The 10,240-nt window shown below is 51.7% G+C and overlaps 1 long non-coding RNA gene across 1 annotated transcript; it reads left to right on the forward strand.

The window, feature by feature from the left end:
- Positions 1 to 3,809: 3,809 nt before the first annotated feature.
- On the forward strand, positions 3,810 to 9,753 carry LOC138751160 (uncharacterized). The gene is made up of 4 exons (XR_011349745.1): positions 3,810 to 3,977; positions 5,082 to 5,271; positions 5,880 to 5,960; positions 9,310 to 9,753. It is a non-coding gene; the product is annotated as an uncharacterized lncRNA (long non-coding RNA).
- The last annotated feature ends 487 nt before the right edge of the window (positions 9,754 to 10,240 follow it).

Genomic DNA, 10,240 nt, shown 5'->3' on the forward strand with positions numbered 1-10,240 from the left:
CTGAGCCGGTCATCCATCATTCTCCATTCTCACTGCTCGCAGGAAGAATCTGTTTCTGGGCCTGGTGCTACTGGCTCCGATATTCCTCGACCTCTTTCCTGATGAGAAGAGCTGCCAAATGCTGTGGGCAGGTGGAAGGGATCCTCAACGACATTGACAATGAACCCGGTTTATCCCATTGATATTTGGCGTGGGTGGGTTGGGGGGAGAGAGTCCCCATGATCCTATCTGCCACTCGTGGTCCTGCCAATCATTTAAAAAAAATATTTATAAACTTAAAACCACAACAAATTCACACAATTAATAATAATGCTCATCTAATTTGTGGCATCTATAAAAGAAAGAATAAAGAAACCACCCCCCACCCCCATCCCCAATATCCTACCCTCTCCCAATTCTCTCCTCAACAGAAGTGTCTGCTACAGTGGTGACCTCAGCAGGACCCAGCCCTTCAGTTGGACGTGAAGATCACGGTCCAGGCGGCTCTTCAGATGGTTTGGTTGAAGCTGTCAATGTTCTGGATGTCGCAGCCACACGTGGGGTTCAAACAGGCCAAGGACCAGTTCCACCTCCAAGAGATCACCGCTGATGACATCCATTACTCCTCCATGATGTTCTTGCTCATCAGGACATGGCAGCAAGGCTCATCGACTTCTGACATCAGCCTCCCGAGCAAGGCAAATAGGATGCCCTCAAGGAGCTCTTCACCCGCACCTTCAGGCCACGCCTTCATCCTCCACCACATTCTGTTCCTGCTCTCACTGTCGCATGGCCCAGACAGTCATCCCAACATGAGTCCCTTCAAGCTATTTCTTTTCAGCTCTCACCAAATGCCCTGGACCCACTTTTCAGGAACTCTTCCATCTTCCTCCCTATGTCATTGGTATCTCCATGTGCCACAACCTCTGTCCCATTTTAGGATGTCTTGGACACCAGCAGCAACACCCCAGACACTGGCACCAGGGAGGCACCACCTGGAAAAGGTCCAGGGTCCTTGTCCAACAGTCTTTTTCCTGAGCATCCAGGCAGCAGAAAAATATCAATGGTTGCTCAAAGCAAAATCCTCATTGCGGTGCCCACCAACAAGTTGAGGCACAAAGTTTTGTGTGTGTTTTGGGTTACTGGTGCCAACATCTCACCCTGTCCCTCCATCTACTGTACAATGTTGCCCAGAAAAAAAAACTCTCCGCTTCATTGATGACCGGAACAACAAATGGCTTCTTAAATGGTAAAACACGCTGTTGAACAACACTGCCACTGACCACAAGCACCCCACAACCCCTCAAAACTGGAAGACCCTTTGAATGACTTGTCTCTGCAATGAAGACAATGGTCTAGTGGAGCCTCGAGCAAAAGAGGCAAGATCGCTGAGTCCCACAGAGATTCTGGTTCAATTCCCTCCTGGAAGCTGCCTCCCGCGACTCCCCATCTGAGTGTCAGATGCTCGCCTGCTCACCACAGAGAACCAGATGGCAGCAGAGACAGTCACACTCCAGCCACACCTCCCCAACATGTGATGGGTTCAATCTGCGGATGCCACTCACAGCGGACCGAAGAAGTGGTACATGGCAGACCGCACAGAGGCCGGGCCCGAAGGGCTGAGCCACTTGCAAGAACAGATCATGTCCTGTCCGAAAGTGACAGCCTCCCACTTGAATGACCCCGAGAAGAGCTTGGCACCATGGCCTGGGGCAAACCGTTCAACACCCTCGATGCTGGACAGCAGGAAAAATCTTGGTTTACTGACGGCTCCGGCTGGTGGAGGTGCGAAAAATAACGGTGTAAAGTGGGAGCGCTCCAGCCCACCACAGATAAAGTACTGACACAAGAGGGTGAGGTGGAGGGGAGAGCCAACTGTCCAAGCTGGCAGCTGTGGCACTGATACGAAAAGGGACAACCAGGTGGACCCAGGAGCCTCTTTTCCGATCAGTGCAACAGGATTTCTGGGCTGTGCCAAACAGCACGTCAGTGTGGATGGGTCGGCGTCAGGAGACAAGGAGGCAGATCCATGGCTGCCTGCTCTGAGGACAACAGCACTGGCAGATCTTCTGAGAGGTGGAACAACAAAAGAATAGTCAGGGTCCACCACGTGGATGGACACTCCTCCAGGAAAACCGCTGAAGCTGACGCGATGCCACTGTGGACTGAGCTGCTCAAATATGCTCTGCCACTATTTTCCCCAAGCAGAGTGACCCCGGAGCCTTGGCAGCATTGGTGCATCATAAATGTGGGCATATGGGGGCACTATGATGGACAGAGGTTCTGGGGGTCTCATGATGTTGCAAGAACTGTGATGGCCAAATGCCCTATTTGTCAGCAATTAAAACCAAGGGCCACATTCGCTGGGGTTCGGGAGCTGGGCAAGTCTGATAAATTGACTATATCAGGCCTCTCCCCAGCCAAAATAAAAAGTGATATGTTCTCACGATGGTCAGCACATACTCGGATGTCCTGCCAGCGGGCCGACCAAGCACCATTTAAGCGTGCTCCATATGTGGAATACCCTATCGGGTAACGTCTGACCAGCAATGGGTGGTGATGCCAAGTATTTGGGGCCACCTGCATATCCCCTACCACCCACAGGCATCCAAAATCAATGAGTGAATGAATGACCTGTTCAAGGTATCGTACGTGACAAGTTGATTGTCAAGTTTTCTATCCATGAGTGGTTGCAAGTGTATCGATTAATCCGGCGAGTTTGTGTCTGTGTGTGTGTTTTATTCCTCGTGCGACTTCACTACATGTGTCAATAAAAGACAACTGTGTTCAAATTCGCCACCCTTGGGACCCCTCGAATCAGTTTCACACACATAATAATTGGTGCAGTGAGCAGGGTCCTTCGAGTTCCGACTGAACACAGCTGCAGTGGAGATGCTTTGGAATCGGGGCAGGAAATCTAGTGCAGGCAGGGAGAACAAGATCTGCGTGTGTACTGACGAGAGTGCAGGGTTGGGGAGTTTGGCAAGCATGCTGGCGGACCACAGCAAACTGGTAGACTGGTCCAAGCTCCTGGATCCACATCTTGAGAAAATAGGTCACCACGTGTTGTCCCACTTCAAGAAGTCGGGGTTCCCAAAATCTAAGGGGAATCAGAGGGTGCCTTTTGGCTGCCAGTGTTTCTCCTGAGAAACCAATGTGAGATCATAGAAAGGAAAGATTTGGAGAGGGCCCAGGAAAATAAGGAGATAAAGATGGTCCAGCAGTGCTGCTGTGCACTGCAGGAGCCAGCACAGACTCCCCCAACCTGAGCCACTGATGTCGAGATGAGAGGGACAGAGGAAGCCAACAGCCATGCCAATCAAGGTCTGACTCCCCCCCACTCCCCCAGTGAGTGAGTTTGTACTGGCCATGGAGCGATTAGCTGAGGCCATTTGCCAGGATTCAGGCATTAAAGGTTTCAGAACAGGCCAGGAAGAGCATGAAATCAATTTATTTGCAGAAGTTGTTCTGATATATCTGACAGACCGGATACACTCATTGCCCAAGTTGTGCTCCACCCTGGAGGACTATGGGGAGATCTCTGGGTATAAGTTCTTTTGGGATATGTGCAAAATCATGTCACTTAGGAAGGGGGATTAGAGCCAATGTCAAGAAAATAGTCAACAAATGTGGAGGCAAAATGGAATCAAATGTCTAGAAGTTAGAATAGATAACAACGAGTAATTTAGACCAGCTGAATTATTCTCCCCTTGCTTGGGGAAATTGAGGAGGATTTAAATGGTTGGATGTCCCTGCCCATTACACTAGTGGTGTCACAGAGAGGGGAGGTGTCACAGAGGGGGGAGATGATGACACAGAGGGGGCGATGATGTCACTGCATGGGGCAGCCATAGCTGAGTCGTGTCATGGCACAGCAACAAGAGAAAGATGCCTCTCCTGGAAGGGGATTCTGGCCCCCATGTCGGAGTAGGACGCAGTCTCATCCCAGGGACCCTCTGATCAACAGGGTTGTGTTTAAATGCACCCTGCACCCATGGGTGAGATAAAGAGCCTGTTACAGGCTCCCTGACTGGGACAGAGCCTCCTCTGGCACCATCCTTCACCCAGTGTGGGCGGAGAGAATGGAGGCTGCATTTAATCCCCTCTCCCCATCCTGAGTGCAGGGCACTTTATGAGGCAGCTGGAGGGGGCTGGGGAGGGGAGAACAATGGCATGTGAGGGAATACAGGGATGGGGTCTGTAGGAGTGGAGGGGAGAACCAAGGAATGGGGTTGCACCACAGGCTAATGTCAAGGGAGATTGGATCAGAGGTAGGGGACATAGGGTTGAGCTGGGGGGATGGGGTGCGAGGGGACGGAAGGCACTGGGGAAACCATGGGGGTGGTGTTGGGTGGTGGATGAGAGTGTGGTAAAGGAATCGGGGCAGGGGAGAGTGTGAGGTGTCTGAGGGAGAAGAGAAGTTGCGAGGGGGATGGAAAGTAGACCTTTCAACAGAAATGGGACAGAGCTCCCCCTCCACCTGGAATGGGATCTGTCCACTGAGAGACAGGACCGCTACTCCACCCACCCACCCCCCCCATCCGGGTTACAAGATCCCTTCCTCCCTTGCATACACTCCCACACCCCCCCCAACCGGGATAGGATTCTTTCCCCCAGTGGACCTGGATGAAGGTGCTAGAAAGTGTTTCTGCTGCGGCGGACCCAGCAGAGTTGAGCGATGAAGCGTGGGGCTCTCTCCGCATCACCTTCTCCCTCAGGAGACGAGGTCTCGCTTGCATCATGGAAGATCATGGTGTTGCTGAGCTTCTGGGAATGTGGAGGGCTTCTGCTAAACCCGTGGTGGGGTTCAGAGTGCTTCATCTCCCCGGGACGTGCTCCCATGGAGGGAGGGTTGTAAACAAAGTGAATGGCTGCAGAACTGGCCTCAGTCTGAGGAGAGTGATCAAAGAGGGACCTGGGGTGGCAATATTTCTACTGAGAGGCTGGAACGAACCACCAGAGGATCAATTCTGACATTTAGGTGACCCTTGGAAGAGAGTTAGAGGGAGGGGTAGAGACTAACTCGGACAACAAGGCTGGGCTGGGATAAATCACCTGTTGTGTACCCTCTGGGTGTGTAAATGCTGATGCTTCTACCCCAGAGGACATGGCAATAAGGTCACAACAGAGGTGGCCACACCGGGTCATGGACCCAACGTCCCCAAGGTGGTGTCCTGCACAGATGTTAAAATCATCGACAATGGATCTTTCGGTGTGGTGTCCCAGGCAAGGCTGGTGGACTCCGGAGAGCTGATTGCCATCAAGAAGATCTTGCAGGACAAGAGATTCAAGGTGAGGGGGAGGAGCAGTTGTGTGGAAATGGAACACCCTGATATTTAATTTAGGCCTACAGCACGTTCACAGGCCCTTGCGACACATGAGACCGTTTTCACACCATTACACCCAATTGACAAACACCCCAAACACATTTTTGAAGGGTGGGTGGAAAGAGGAGCATCTGACAGAGGCCATGGGGTTTGGAAACAGAGAAAGTCACACAAACCCACAACAGCACCCCCCCTCCCCACACACACACACACACACACACACACACACACACACACACACACACACACACACACACACACACACACACACACACACACACCTGGCAAATATCAGAGATTTTCTGCAAATTAATTGTTTAGTAGAAGCTGGGAAAACAATCATAAAAACTGAAATGATACTTCATTGAACCCCCTGACGAGTCCCCACTCCAGCGACACGAAAAGTCCCCCCAACTGACTCTTGAAAAGTCCCCCACTTCGGCCTCCCTTGGAGTTCCCCACCTCTGACCTCTTGACGAATCTCCTCCCCGCCTCCCCCCTCAACTTGGACAAGTCGCCCCTCAGGTCCCCGACCCATCGCCCAGCCTTGCTGATGTTCCTCTCTCGCCATAGAACCGCAAACTGCAGATCGTGCGAAAGTTGGATCACACCATCATCGTCCCTCTTCTCAACTTCTACTCCTCTGTAGTCAAGGTAAGATCCACCTGCACCCACCCCACCCCCACTCTGATGCATATCATTTGCTGCTACCTTCCCCATTCCTTCAATCGATCTGTCTCGCTGCAGTCTCTCTGTTGCCTCCATCCTGCCCATCTGACCAGTGCCGACTCCTTGACGCTAGCTGCCCTGCTCCTCACCCATTAACTCATGACCTCTTGCCATTTCAACTCCAGACAGCAGCAGCCAAGACCACAAGACAAGGTCGCCAAATTCGGCCACTCAGCCCCTCCAGTCTGTTTCCCCAATTCATTTCACGAATGTATTTTCCCACATAACTCACTTCCCCAGAACCTTTTGGTGCCCTTCCAAATCAACGCCTGCTCTGAATTGTCCCAACAACTCAGCCTCCACATGTTCGACCCCAGCCAACACCCGGCTGCAAACATTTCTCATCTCGAAACGTCAATGGTTTTTCTCTCCCGGTGAATCCTTGCCTCACGAGGGAGGGCGGTCAGAGCTGCACATTTTGTGCAGTCTCACCAGAAGCCGAATGATGGGGCAGCGGACGGGTCCACTACGGCCTGTTGACGCTCTGCTCGCTGAGCACTTGGATTCATGCCATGTTGTGTTGAGCAGTGGGGGCATCAGGCCTACAGAGAGCAGGAGGGGCTGGCACTCCAGTTGGGAGAGGCACTGGGTGTTGGAGGGTAAATCCAGCTGACATGTTTGTATTGTGTCCAAGAGAAAGAGGGGGTTTATTTGAATCTGGGTCTGGACTATGTTCCCGAGACGGTTCACTGCATGGCCCAGCACTTCAACAAGGCCAAGCAGCCCATTCCCATGATCTACATCAAGGTGGTTGTGGGTCTGGGTGGTCAAGTTGTCCACTGGGGCAAGCTTGGATGGTGGGGTTGGAGGATATGAAGGAGTTTACTGGCTGAGTCTCGCTGGGGACTGGATATCGATGAAGGGTGCATGAGGGTCTCAATGGGTATTGGTGAGGAGAGAAAGGGTAGTGAGGGGAGAGGGGTGGAGAGGATGATGAGGATGGATGTTGATTGGCAGGGAGGGGCCTTTCACCCACCTCCCCTTACCCTCAGGATATAGACCCGGCAAGTGTGGAGGCAGAGTGGGTCATGTTATATCGTTGTGTTGCCAGATGTTCATGTACCAGCTGTAGCAGAGCATGGCCTACTTCCATCCTCAGGGGGTTTTCCATTGAGACATCAAGCCCCAGAAGATGCTGGTAGATCCCGAGATGGCCTTCTTATTGCTCCTTTATTTCGGCAGGTAGATCCACCCATGTCTGTCCGTTCACCACCTCAACGCGGTCCTGATCCCTCTCCACAACACGGCCTTGTCCCCTCCCCACCAGCTCTCACCCCTCTCCCACCAGCTCTCTCCCCTCCTCCCTCTCCCAACTTGCCCCTTCCACAGCTTACTAACTTATTCTAAATAAGATTGTGGGGGGCTTAGATGGAATGAACAGCCAGAAACCTTTCCTAAAGTGTCAGGTGCAAATCTCAGAGTGCATCCGCTTTAGGTGAGGGGAGATTTTTTTTATGCAGTGAGTTGTGAGAGCTTTGAATGCGTCACCGGAGAAAGTGGTAGCGGTTGGTAGAATAGGTACATATAAAAGTCTCTGAGACGAGCATGTGTATGTGAGGGAACAGAATTTTTACATGATAGAGGAATTTGGGGATGTGGCGAGAAGGCAGGGTAGGTCGAGTTAGGTCATAAATTAGATCAGCCATGATCGTATTGAATGGCGGAGCAGGCTCGATAGGCCATTTTTGTCCTACTCCTGTTCCCACTTCCTATGTTCCTATGGGTGTGGTACAGGTAAAGGTTGTGGAGAACATTTACAAAGGTCAGTACAGCCTTTATGGGCCAAAGGGCCTGTACTGGGCAGCAATGCTTGATGTTCTAATGGATGCGGAAGCTCTGGGAAGGGGTAAGGGAGGAACTGGCCAGGAAGTCTGCAGATTCTGGGGCCGAGGGCAATGCCCAAACATGCTGGGCAAACTCATGGATAGTTTTGTGAGGAGCAGGTCCTGCTTCACGAGTCAAATTGAGTTTTTCGAGGAGGTGTCAAAGGAAATAGATGAAGGTCAAGGTCTGTATGTGCTGCACGAGGATTTTAGTAAGGTGCTTGACAAGGTCCCCACGGTGGCCTCATTCAGAATGTCCGGAGGCATGGGATCCATGGAGCCTTGGCTGTGTGGATTCAGAATTGGCTTGTCTGCAGAAAACAGAGGGTAGTAGTAGATGGAACAATGACTAGTGGCGCTCCAAAGGGATCTGCTCTGGGACCCCTGCTCTTTGTGATTTTTATGAATGATGATGGGAGTTGAAGGGTGGGTACGTCAGGGGATGACACAGAGGTAGAGATGTTGTAGACAGTGTAGAAGGTTGTCATAGGTCATCCAGTTTGCAGAGAAGTGACAGATGGAGTTCAATCCTGTAAATCAGATGTACTTAAATAAGCAACTGGTCCAGGTTTATTTCCAGAGTAATTTTCAAGGGCACGAATAACAGTTATTCCAAAGAAGGTTGGAGACCCATTAAAAGTAGCTTCATATAGACCAATATCTTCATTGAATGCGGATTACAAGAATGTGTGGGCAGAGCACTTGGTTAATGGCAGGTTTATGAACAGTGTGCAGGACAGAGAAATATTTAGATCCTGCTCCATATATCACTCAAGGTTGCTGTGCAAATTGAGAGGGAGTTTAAGATGGTGTATTGTGTGCTGGCCTTCAGGAGTCAGGGGATTGAGTTCAAAAACCGAGAGGTATCGTTGCAGATGTATAAAATTCTCGTCAGACCACACATGGAATATTGTGTGCATTTCTGGGTCGAGAATACCAGAGGACGTCTAAATAAGGTTAGCTGAGGGAAATTTATGCAAGACGTGATGGGTACATTTTATTCACACAGAATGTAGTGGGTGGCTGGAATGCATTGTCGGGGTACTAGCGGAGACTGGTCCAAAAAAGGCATGAAAAGGATTTTAATATGGACAGGAATTAAAGAAAAATGGAGGGTACTGGTGTGAGGGAGGGGACGGTAACATTGTTGTGGGGTAGGTTCAGCTGGATCAGCTGAACGGTCTCGACTAATCTATCCATGATTGTCTAGCATCTTGCTGCCATATTGTGGAGAACCAGGGTGTTGCCTGATGGACACACGTTGCTCTGAGCTCTGCAGAGAGAGATCGTGGTTTTAGCCAAAACACACTTTCTCAGGTAAAGCAGAGGAAGGGGAAAGGCTCCAGTGTTCAGGGGTAGGGGGGATGATGGGGGAAGAGTTGGGACCCTCCAAAGTCATTGTGATCAGGCCTCAGAGATAGTATCTCTATCACTCGTATTTCTCTTCCCAGGAGAAGGAGCGATCTTAGAGACAAGACACGAGTCCAGAAGAACCTCGCATCCCAGCTGAACAGAGGACGGACAACATCATGATGGCCTGAACCCCTCCCCTTCTCCCTCTGGCCCTGCCAACCCCATTCCCTGCCTCTTCCATGTCCCTTCACCCACTTCCCCTCTTCTCCTCTACCCCTCCTCCATCCCAACCCCCTCCCGCTCACCTTCCCCTTCCCCTGCCCTCACACCTATGCCCTAACCCCAGCCCTCCACTCTTCACCTCCCCCTTCCCCTCCGCCCTTCCCTTCCCCTTTCCCCCTCCCCTTCCCCTCCCCCATCCCCTGCCCTAACCCTCCCCCTTCCCCTCCCCTTCTCCTCCTCCCCTTCCCCTCCCCTTCCCTTTCCCCTTCCTACCCCTAACCTAGGGGAAGGAGGGGGAGGGGAAGGGGGTAGGAGAAAGGGGGTAGTGGAAGGGGGTAAGGGTAGGGGTTGTGGTAAGGGGTAGGGTAGGGGGTAGTGGTAGGGGGTGCGGGGATGGGGAAGGGGTAGGAGGTAGGGTTAGGGGAAGTGGGTAGGTTGTAAGGGATAGGGTAGGGGTAGTGGTAGGGGGTGCGGGTATGGGGAAGGGGTAGTAGGTAGGGTTAGGGGAAGGGGGTAGGTTGTAAGGGATAGGGTAGGGGTTAGTTGTAGGGGGTGCGGATATGGGGAAGGGGTAGGAGGTATGGTTAAGAGAAGGGGGTAGTTGTAGGGGGTGCGGGTATGGGGAAGGGGTAGGAGGTATGGTTAGGGGAAGGGGGTAGGTTGTAAGGGATAGGGGTAGGGTTTAGTTTAGGGTTGGGGAAGTTGGGTAGAGTTAGGGTTAGTGTTAGGAGACATGGGGTAGGGCTATATCTTGGTTTATGGTTAGGTTTATAGTTCGGGGAAGTGGGCTTGTGTTAGGTATGGGGG

This window comes from Narcine bancroftii, unplaced genomic scaffold (genome assembly GCF_036971445.1).
Source record: "Narcine bancroftii isolate sNarBan1 unplaced genomic scaffold, sNarBan1.hap1 Scaffold_77, whole genome shotgun sequence".
NCBI lineage: Eukaryota > Metazoa > Chordata > Chondrichthyes > Torpediniformes > Narcinidae > Narcine > Narcine bancroftii.